This window comes from Saccopteryx bilineata, chromosome 12 (assembly GCF_036850765.1).
Source record: "Saccopteryx bilineata isolate mSacBil1 chromosome 12, mSacBil1_pri_phased_curated, whole genome shotgun sequence".
NCBI classification, from domain to species: domain Eukaryota; kingdom Metazoa; phylum Chordata; class Mammalia; order Chiroptera; family Emballonuridae; genus Saccopteryx; species Saccopteryx bilineata.
The window spans coordinates 1,376,757-1,388,353 of NC_089501.1; positions in this window are offsets into that span (position 1 = coordinate 1,376,757).

Consider the following 11,597-nt stretch of genomic DNA (forward strand, 5'->3'; position numbering starts at 1 on the left):
GAGAACTTTGCAAAGTCTCTCTTATAGTGGTACTGGGGGTGGTTTCAGTTCTATCAACAACGTGGATAGAGCTAGCCAAACCAATACGGCCACAATAATAGAAGGTCCTGGGGGCCTATCTTAGACCCAATGCATTAGTAAATGAAGAGATCTGTAATTACCCTTCCCTCCAACATTAACCACACCAAAAGCCAGCTAAACCCAGACTTCTCATAACTGGTTCTTGTTCCGACACAAGAGCGAGAAGAACCATTTGCTGTGGCCAAAGGCTACTATTGCTCCCCTCTGTAGAAAGCCACTGTCTTCGAAGAGCTTACTAAAGGTCTCCACTAAAGAACAAAAAAACATGGTAAGGCTGGTTTCCTCTCAAGTTATGACTCAACTTGGGTCACCACACTTCCACTTGGGCCTATTAACATTTGGTGGCCAGAATGTCACCGTTCTTCATTGGCTGCTCTAGCAAACAACAGCTTAGCTGCCTTTCAGTCATATAGAAAGCCACAAGAATATTTCCTTTTGACTCTTTTCTCTCCACATCAGACCCACAAGTCAAGCTAATGCTGCAATCTATCTTCTCACAATCTACTAGAAAGTGGCCTGCCTCAACTTGCTTACCCTGCTAAAAGAAGAAGCAAGAAATAAACAGCTTAATGTGAATTATCATTGGAGAGCGCTGGTTATTGAGCCACACATAGCATAATAGAAATGCTGGAAATTATTCTGCTCCATCTTGGTTTGGGTAGAAGCCATAATCCTTGTGAGAACAGTGCCTTCCCCCTTAGTAACAGGGGGAGCGACACGGACCTGAGCAGAGGCCTGCAGCAGATCCACGTGGTTGCTTCAGGAAACTTGGATGTGGGGTGAGAGTCAGAGGGGGAGAGAAAGCCATTGTCTTCTTTTCTCCATCTTTCTTGGAGATCAGAACACAATAGTATGTTCTAAAGATCTATTCTTTACAGAAGATCTCCTCTGTGCTCATGTATACATTAAGGATTCATGATGTTACTTGGCTTTGAAATTTTATTATCATTATTGTAAGTAATATTATTTATGATTGTATAAATATAAAAAAATAGTTAAGATTTATTGGGCCAAGTACTATGATAAATGTATTAAATATTTTATCTCTCCTAAACCTCATCACTAACAGATGTATTAGTCTCTAATATTACCCCAAATTAAAAATGAGGAGCTGAGGCACGAAGAGGTGAAATTCTTGGAGACCATGCTGCTAAAAAAGGGCAGAACCAGGGTTCAGCCCAGGTGTGGTGTCCTCAGAGCTCACTGTACTATCCACTTCAGGTCAGTCCCTCCCCATTTAAAACACTGAACTGTTTATATCCTTGGCAAACCCAAATGCTTTGCTCCAAGAACTAAACAAAAACAATTGTTACAAATGGCACTGTTTGGTTTCTTAGATGGTACATCTAAGGGTTCTTAAATTGAATACCTGTCTCTTTGCTCCAGTGGCTTCTTGTCCCCTTGGGAAGAGTCCCTCCCAGTCCTTCCCCTGTTTCTTCACACTCCCCCAGCCGCCGTCCTCCTCACCCAGGCTACCTGAATTCTACTCAGCCTTAAAGACATAACTCATCTTCCACCTCCCCCATGGGCTTCTCGAACCACTGGGGCTCCCACCTCTGAACTCCTATAAAATATAATATTTGTATTTACTTGACATTTATATTTTACTTTTTACAATTAGTTCTATTTGAGAATAATCCATCTTCAGGCTGAATTCATTATGCCTTATTTTTTTATTGATTATTTATAATCCTTGAAGGCAAAGACTGAGTATTAAAAAAAATATTTTTTATGTATCAATATTTCCACACACACCAAGCTCAGACACTCAACAAAGGACCACTGAGACTGGGTTAGAAAGCCCATGCCACCTGGAGTGTGACACAGTCCCAGCTGGCGAAGGAAGCCACCCGCCTCCTCAGAGCTGTAGCAAATACTGCAGAGTGCTTTTCTATGCGCGGTCCACTCAAACTCCTAAATTCCGAACTAAAAGTATATAGTGTCAGGCCCTGAAAACAACACCAACTTTTACTTACCAGTTTCACTTACCTTCACACCTGTGGTTTTGATGGTGTCAAATTTCCTCTGAAGTCTTTCTGTGAAAGCTTTATCCCTCCTCATTTTTCCACCCTGCCAGTCATGCCTGTCAACAGTGACAATCTCCTTGTCAAACAGAAGTCACTGGGGCTATCAGTTTCATTGGCATTTGAGGTAGGGTAATCCCTGCTTCCCACATAACTGTTTCCTTCTAGGAATTGCTGTTCAAATTACTTTTTGTTTTCAATAAGATCTGCTTCTCTATCCCTTCCATTTACTATCTAGAGCCCATCCTTGAGCTAAGTGAAAAAAACTTTATCAACCTCAGAATTCTCCCATCTATTTTCATTCATACTGTTAAATTCCTCCAGGCTAAAAGGAAAGCCACAGACAGTAACCATAACCATGCAGAAGAACCCTCATTCATCCAGCTTGCATGAATACTAATTTTGGAGACAAGTAAACCAACGAGTAAATTGGTCTTCCCTCTGTCCTATTACCATTTCTCCACTTTCACTTCACCAATTCTTTGGCCTCAAACTCAATGTTTTAGAGAGGTTGAGTTTTAGGAAGATAGAAGTACTTCATCATCGCATGCAGTTGAGCTGTGCCCTAAGCTTATTGTTTCACCAACACCCACTCATTACAGCTCACCCATTCCTCTTTTGTTCCCATTTTTTACCCATTTACTGGGAATGGATGTAACTATAGAATTATACCCCAAAGAAGAGAAAGCACAAAGTAAAAATAGACAGGAATGATACCCCACAGATGACTTAGGATAATCCAATGAAGCTCGAAAAGCAGGTCCCTGCCCTCCCTCCCCCCACCCTGTAAGTATTCATCTGATCAAAATTAATGCAACCAGGTGACTAGACTAGCCAGATACGTGGATCACTGTGTTTTCATTGACCAAATACTTGTGGTGTCCATGTTAAGATGGAAAAACAGCAATTCATCATGAAGCAAACTGTTAGAAATATTGCCTTTCTTTATCTTCTGATTTCCCTGAAGTCAGCAAACGGCAAAGCAGAAGTTTTATGGTCCTTTCTAAAGTACAGAACAATCACTCCCAAGAATCAGAAGGTACACGTTCATGTCCCACTTCAACAAGGTCCCAGTCATATAACCTTGGGCAGGGAAATTATTTAGCCTTCCCAAATGTTAGTTTTCTCATACCTAAAAGGCAGATTTGTCCCATTACCCCACAGGTAAGTTGTGAGAATGGACTGAATTAATATATAAAAATAGTTTATAAAGCTCTACATGAATATAAATTCTATATAATATTATTTCACTTTAACTTTCCTATTAGTAATTCTTGATTTCCTGACATTTCTCAATTCACTCTTTTAATATATCAAAGACTCTTTTCGGGAATATTAAAAAAAATTGTTTTTGTTGTGTGTGTGTGTGTGTGTGTGTGTGTGTGTGTGTGTGATTTGAACTCTATTTTTAATCCTCTGTAAAAGAAAATCAAACAAAAATCCCAGCTCTTTCTTGAATTATTTCTGGATAAATAAATATTCAGATATTCTAGTAGTTTTTCAATTTTTTTTTAATAACTAAGGAGCTGGTTTTCTTTTGAGAATTTATTTTAAAACATCATGGGCCCACAAGAAAGTGATTGAAGCCTCTATATGCCTAACCCTGAGAATACAGGAGCTCTCAATAACATTTCATATTGTATTTTATACTGTTACATCATCAGTATCTGCAGATTATGAGAAACATAACCATTTAACTTTTGCTTCTGTATGATTCTACTCATTTGTATTTATTTATTCATTTTAGAGGGGAGAGAGAGAGAGAGAGAAGGGGGGAGGAGCAGGAAGCTTCAACTCCCATATGTGCCTTGACCGGGCAAGCCCAGGGTTTTGAACCGGCAACCTCAGCATTCCAGGTGGATGCTTTATCCACTGCGCCACCACAGGTCAGGCTCTACTCATTTGTAGAGCTGAAAAAAATTCTGATTTAAGTAGGTTGTAAAAGCTGTACATGAAGTCCTACTATCATGTTCAAAAGCACAAAATAAATGGAGAAATGATGATGCTTTGGCTAAGAGAGGGAGAGGGGCTTTAAATTTAAAAGTAGAACCAGAGAGAGCAAGACACTGACTAAACTCATTACTTCTTTGGTGACATCTGAAAAACATAACTTTTACAGTGCATTTTTCTCACCTTCACTAGTGTATTAGTTTAATAGAGTAGCTATTCTTGAAATAGCAAGAATAGCATGACAGCATTTCAATCTAGGATTAATCATCTTCCACACATAATTTTTAAAATTATTAGGACTAATGGGACTCATCTTATGCTGAAATAGATAATTTGTACAGTCTATACAAAACATTTTTTTTTAAAAGAGAAAAAAACTTCAGACAACATAACCAAAGGATTAACTTCTTCCTGAACTCTTCAAATGATAATTATGGCATCACGTAGATACTGTTCCATTTAGAACTGACCCCAGGATAAAAATCATAAATCAACTCTAGCTTTCAAACTCATTAACAATGATGACTCATTGGTCCCTGGTTGATGCTAAACTTTTTACAAGGATGGAGACATTGTTAACTAGACCTTTAGGAATTCACACACACAAAAAAAACAAAAACAGAAAACGTTGGAGTAGGCAACAGGTTCGGAGAGTAAGATGAGTTGTGATACAATTGCAAATTAGAGTAAAAGCTGAGGGTTTGAAAAGGCCAAGCAAAAAGGTTTTTTTGTAAATTAAATTGTCATTTAAAAGTGGCGGGCTTTTATTAGGGATACGAAGCTGCCTGAACAAATGAGAATTTCTTTTTTTTTTTATTATTTTTTTTTATTTTATTTATTTTATTTTATTTATTCATTTTTAGAAAGGAGAGAGAGAGAGAGAAGAGAGAGAGAGACAGAGAGAGAGAAGGAGGGGAGGAGCAGGAAGCATCAACTCCCATATGTGCCTTGACCAGGCAAGCCCAGGGTTTCGAACTGGCGACCTCAGCATTTCCAGGTCGACGCTTTATCCACTGCGCCACCACAGGTCAGGCGAGAATTTCAATGACAATAGGTTGCCTCATCAGTCAGCTGCCCCTGCTAGATGTACAGAAATAATTCCTTTTCTTTTCTCTCTCTCTTTTTTTTTTTGATTAATTTTCTTCTGATTGAACCATATTCAATATTAACTACAGGATATGGTTCTGTCATGAGTAAAGTGGAGAATTTTAACAAAACACAAGTCAACAGGTAAAAACCATGTTTTCTTTTGTGAGACAAAGAAGAACCTACTCTCTAAAGCAGGGCTCTCAAACTCAACTCAGCATGTGGGCCGCAGAGCAAGATCACAGCCATTCGGCGGGCTGCACTAGGTCTACAAAAGGCAACTGTTACGCAACACTTTTCTCACTGCAGTTGAAAACAAAAAAAAATCAGTACAACAAGCACAATCGTACATGCAGTTTAACTCAGTGTCACAAAACGACCAGAAACTGTAGTTCGCATCACAACTGCTGTTAACTAAGCTAATATCTAGCTAGGATGCTAGAGAAATGAAAAATACAAGTAGGCCCCTAGGCTTACTTAATTTTATCCAAAATATTTTGAACTTCGTGGATTAGTCTGCGGGCCGCACAAAATTGTTCAGCGGGCCGCATGCGGCCCGTGGGCCGCGAGTTTGAGACCCCTGCTCTAAAGCATGGTAAGAAATAAGAACTACAAAAGGGAGGAAGCAGTGATTTAGAATCTGAATTTATGTGCTAGTTGTGCAAACTAGATTTCATCTCTGGGCTTTCATGAATCTTGACCAAAGAAAAGAGAGGTCAGTAATTCAAAGTGCTTTTTCAAAGTAAAAATAAATAGGTAGAGTATACCCCTTTTATTGAATGTAATCCTGAAGGCAACTGAATCATAGTTTATATATTTTAATTAGTCTGAATTTAAAAACATCCTTCATGGCCAATTATTTCTGAGTCAGTTGTTTACTTACTCGCTACGTGGAGTCTTGGTTGAGCCAAGATAGATATTCTGAGAAGCTCTGTCTCATAAATAAATGTTAAGGGCATATCATGATGAATTATGCTTTCTGAGACAGTCTAATAACAGCCAGATAAAGAGTTTAATACATATGGGGCATTTTGAGTAGCCATATATTACCTAAATGATCACTTAATATCTAGGTAACTACTTTTCTTCCTGTGAGCATTACTCATAGGTGTTAATTCTCACATGATCTTTGAGAGGAAGATAAGTATCATTAGTCATTGAGACTAAAGTTAATTTCACCAATTCACTCTTCAAATATACAATACTGAAAGAGGGAGAATACCAGAAGTCAACCACAGTAGCAAGTAAATCATTTTAGACTTTCTGGTTCTCCTTGTTTAGAGATGATAGGGAGAAAGAAATTTGAATAGGAAGAGTCTGCTCTAGATATAGGTCTAGTTAAGAAAATGTAAGCTAAGAAAACATGTAAAATTGAGAATTAGCAGATTTGTTTCAGTGGGAAGTAAAATCTATATGTCCTAACAGTGTTCTAAATCTTTGGTTATGGTTTGTACTTTATGTTAGCCCCTAAAGGAAAATAGTTTTAGAAGACCTCAGGATATTATTCCAACTTTGATTTCTTAAACATAAAGAGAAAATTTTCTCTTCTACTCTCAGAAGCTTAAAATACCTGGATGTGAAGGATTATTCATTTCAGAGACTGTTCTTCCTAGAAGCCAAAACAAAAGATAAGCATCTGCTCAGTGAGCTGGGACTTGCAGTGACTTTCCTTCTTCTTTCCACACAGCGATACCTGAGGGTACAAAACATTCCCATTAGCAACAGGCTTCCCATGGCCCTGATCCACAGGGGTGTGTGGGGAGAAAGGTTTAATCTGGCTAAGAGAGTGGTGTTTCAGGCCAGGCAGATACCGTTTTGAGGACCGTGCAGGTAAAAATGAGAGAAGGTAGCACTCACTCGGTTTTCTCCATGACGGTCAACTGACTCAGGCTCAAAGGAGGCCTCATTATAGCCCACAAAAGTGAGATCAGCTCATCTCTTCAGGAAATAGTCTCTCTCTCTCTCTCTCTCTCTCTCTCTCTCTCTCTCTCTCTCTCTCTCTCTCTTTCTCATTCACCACAGTGGACATGCTCTCTAGACACTGACACCATAGGGAAGGGAATTGATATGTAAGTGGCTGACCACACTTACACACAGGGGCCCAGAGGTGAACCTTACAGCTTCGCTTAGAGATGGGGAAGTGGGTTACACTAATGATTTGAATGAAGTGGAGTTTTTGCTTCTGAGGAGATTGCTTGAACACACCAGAAGCAGTTTAACACAACAGAAGCACCAAGAAAGAGCATCAGCAGGCCAGTTTCCACTCATGTTTCCTAGGGCAAGCTTATTAAGTCGTCTAACCTGGCTTTACCAATGTATGAAGTACTACATTTTTTATTCAAATATCATAAAGTATACTCACTCACTTAAAGTATTTCATTGAGTGGCTTTTTTTCTAATACAGTAGTGCCCCCTTATCCACAGGGGTTACTTCTCAAGACCCCCAGAGGATGCCTAAACCGCCAATAGTATTAAACCCTCTATACAGGGTCGGGCAAAAGTAGGCTTACAGTTGTAATGCAAATAAATAACATAGTAATTAATAAATAATAATACAGGAAGAAACTGTATTTCACATACTTACTTACAACTGTTAACCTTCTTTTGCCTAACTCTGTATGTTAACTTTTTCCCCATACATACCTATGATAAAGTTTAATTTATAAATCAGGCACAATTAGAGGTTATCAACAATAATTAAAAATAAAATAGAACAACTGTAACAATATACCGTAATAAAAGTTATGTGAATGTGGCCTCTCTCTCTGATAATCAAACTGATAACCTAGATGGCTACTAAGTGACCAGAGGGCAAGTAGTGTGTCCAATGCGAATATGTTAGACAAAGAGATGACCCAGGGCCCTGGAGGGGTGGGGTGGGATGGGGCAAGATTTCATCACACTACTCAGAACACGGTGTCATTTAAAACTCATGAATTGTTCACTCCTGGAATTTTCCATTTAATAGTTCTAGATTGCAGTTGACCCAGGGTAATTGAAACTTCAGAGAGCAAAACCACGGATAAGGGGGGATTAGTGGATTTCATAAGGTTATGCAGTTATCACCATTATCTATTGTAATTCCACAAAATTTCTGTTGCCCCACAAAGAAACCTTATGTACATTAGCAGTCTCTCCCTATTCACCTTTCTCCCTCAGCCTGAGCAACCACTCATCAACTTCCATCACTATGGCTGTGTCTATTCTGAGTATGTCATATGCAGAGAATCAAATACTATGTGCATTTTGTGTCTGGCTTCTTCTACTAAGCACGTTTTCAAGGTTCATCCATATTTTGGCATATATCAGTGATTTATTCCTTTTTCTTGCTGAATAATATTCCATTCCATGAAATTACCACATTTTGTTTATACGTTATCAGTTTCCTTACATTTAGGTTGTTTCCACTTTTTGCCTATTATGTATAATGCTGCTATGAACATTGTTGTACATGTTTTTGTGTAAGCATGGTTTTGATCTTCTTGGGTATATATCGAGGAGTGGAACTGTTGGGTCCCATGATCACTCTGTGACTTAACGTTTTGAAGAAATACCCAAATCTTTTCTAAAATGGCTGTACCACTTGACATTTTCATCAGCAATATGTGAGGGTTCTAATTTCTCCACATCCTCCCAACACTCATTTTCCATTTCTTTGATTATAGCTACTCTAGTGAGTGTGAAGTGGTATCTTGATGTAGTTTTGATTTGCATTTCCTAATGACTAATAATGCTGAGTATCATTTCATGTGCCTTATTGGGCATTTGTATATCTTCTTTGGAGAAGTATGTATTCAAATCCTTTGCCCATTTTAAAATTGGGTTATTTGTCCTTTTATTCTTCAATTACTAGAGTTCTTTATATAGTCTAGATAATAAACACTTGCCATATATATGATATATAGATATTTCTCCACTTCTCTGGGTTGTCTTTTCACTTTACTGGTTGTGTCCTTTGAAATATGAAGTTTGTTACTTTTGATAAAATACAATTTAGCTATTTTTTTTTTCATTAGGTTGCTTGTGCTTTTGGTAATATATCTAAAAAAACATTGTCAAGTCCAAGTCATGAAGATTTACACCTATGCTTTCTTTAAAAGTTTTATAGTTTTAGCACTTACATTTAGGTCTTTCATTAATTTTGAGTTAATCTTTATATATGGTATGAGATGGATGTCCAATTTCATTCTTTTGTATGGGATTATCCAATTGTCCCAGAAATATTTGTAGAAAAGATTATTTTTCCCTCATTGAATGATCTTGTCACTTTTGTTGACATAAATGTATGGGTTTATTTCTAAACTCTTATATCTATTCCATTGACCTATATATCTATCCTTATACCAGAAACACAGTTTCTTAGTTATTTAATAAGTTTAAAATAAGAAAGTATGAGTTCTCCAAATTTGTTTTTCTTTTTCTAGTTTGCTTTGACTGTTCTAGATCCCTTGCATTTTCATATGAATTTTAGGATCAATTTCTTTTTTAAAAAAATGCAGTTAGAATCTGGTAGAGATCGTGTTGAGTCTGTAGGTCAATTTGGAGAACACTGACATTTTAACAATATTGAGGCTTCAATATAGGATGTCTTACCATTTGTTTAGGTCTTTTAAAAAATTTTTAATAATGTTTTATAGTTTTCAGAGTATAAGTTTTAGATTCCTTTTGTTAAATTTACTCCTAAGTATTTTATCTTTTTTGATAATTGCTAATGTAATTGTTTCCTAAATTACATTTTCAGTTTATTCATTGCTACTTATAGAATACAATAAATTTTTATGTCTTGTAATTTATTTTTTAAAATAGTTTTTAGTGAATGTTTAAGACTTCCTATATAATGATCATGTCATGTACAAACAGAGAGAGTTTTACTTTTTCCCAATCTGGATGCCTTTTATTTCACTTTTTTACTAATTGCTCTGGCTAGACTCTTCAGAACAGTATTGAATACAAGTGGTGAAATTGGATATTCTTCTCTTGGGAAAACATAATTTTCTACCAGTATCTATAAACTTAGATATGGGTTGTTTATATATCATCAGGTAAGGAAGTTTCTGTTACTAGTTGTTGAATTTTTCTATTATGAAGGTGTGTTGAATTTTGTCAAGTTCTTTTTTCTCTCATCTATTGAGATGATCATGTGATTTCTTTTATTCTATTGATGTGGTATATTACATTAGTTGATAATTGGATGTTAAACCAACCTGCATTCTCAGGATAAATCTTAGTCGGTCATCTATTAGTCTGTTCAGGCTGCCATATCAAAATACCATAGCCTGGGAGCTTAAACAGCAGAATTTTATTTTGTCACAGTTTTGGAAGTCTAAAGTCAGGGTGTAAGCATGGTTAGGTTCTGGTGAGGTTTCTCCTCCTGGCTTGCAGATGGCTGCCTTTTCACTGTATCCTTACATGGAAAAGAGAGAGAGAGAAAAAAAGGGGGGCATTGATTCATCTCCCTCCTTTCACATTTTATTATAAACAATCAGAATAAACAAATATACAATGCCTTCTCCAATATTTTGCTTAGAAAGTTCCTTAGTTAAACATCCAGTTTTATCACTCTTAAGTTTTACTTTCACAAAATACTAGAACATAGTTCAGCCAAGTTGCTTGCCACTTTATAATAAGAATCGCCTTTCCTCTAGTTTTAAATACCACATTTCTGGTTTCCATCTGAGTACCAGGGAATCCCCTGTAACATCCATATTTTTAGCATGCACCTCAAACCTTTTTACTCTCTGCCAATTACCCAGGTCCAAAGCTGTTTCCACATTTTCAGGCATTGGTTACAGCAGCACCTAACCCCTGGTACTAAAATTTGTCTTTGTTAGCCCAAGCAGCCATAACAAATTACCATAGACATAGTAGATTAAACAAAAGAAATCGATCCTCTCATAGTACTGGAGACTGGAAGTTCAAGATCAGGGCTAGTGTTGAGAAGAGCCCAGAAAAAGAGAAGGCTCTATAACAAGTCCAGGCGACTGTACAACCTGCTTTGCCACTTGGGCCACTTGACTCAAGAAATCCAATGGTGTTGGAAATGTCAGTGATAGGGATGCTGTTTGGAGCCTCAGCAGGCCATATGGGTGAACTGCAGTATAAGCCCTTGGGATTTTTGAGCAAAGCCTTGACATCTTCTATGGATAACTGCTCTCCTTTTGAGAATCAGCTCTTGACCTGCTACTCAGCTTTAGTACAGACTGTATGCTTACCATGGGCCATAACGTCACCATGTGACCTGAGCTGCCCATGAGGAACTGGATGTTATCTGACCCCACTAAGCCAAGATGTTGGTCATGCACAGCAGCGCTCCATCATCAAATGGAAGTGGAACATATTGGATTGACCTGAGCAGGACCTGAGGGCACAAGTTACATGCATAAGTGCCCCAAATGCCTCAGTCCCCACTCCTGCTACACTGCCTTCTCTCTCCCAATCTATACCTGTTGCCTTATG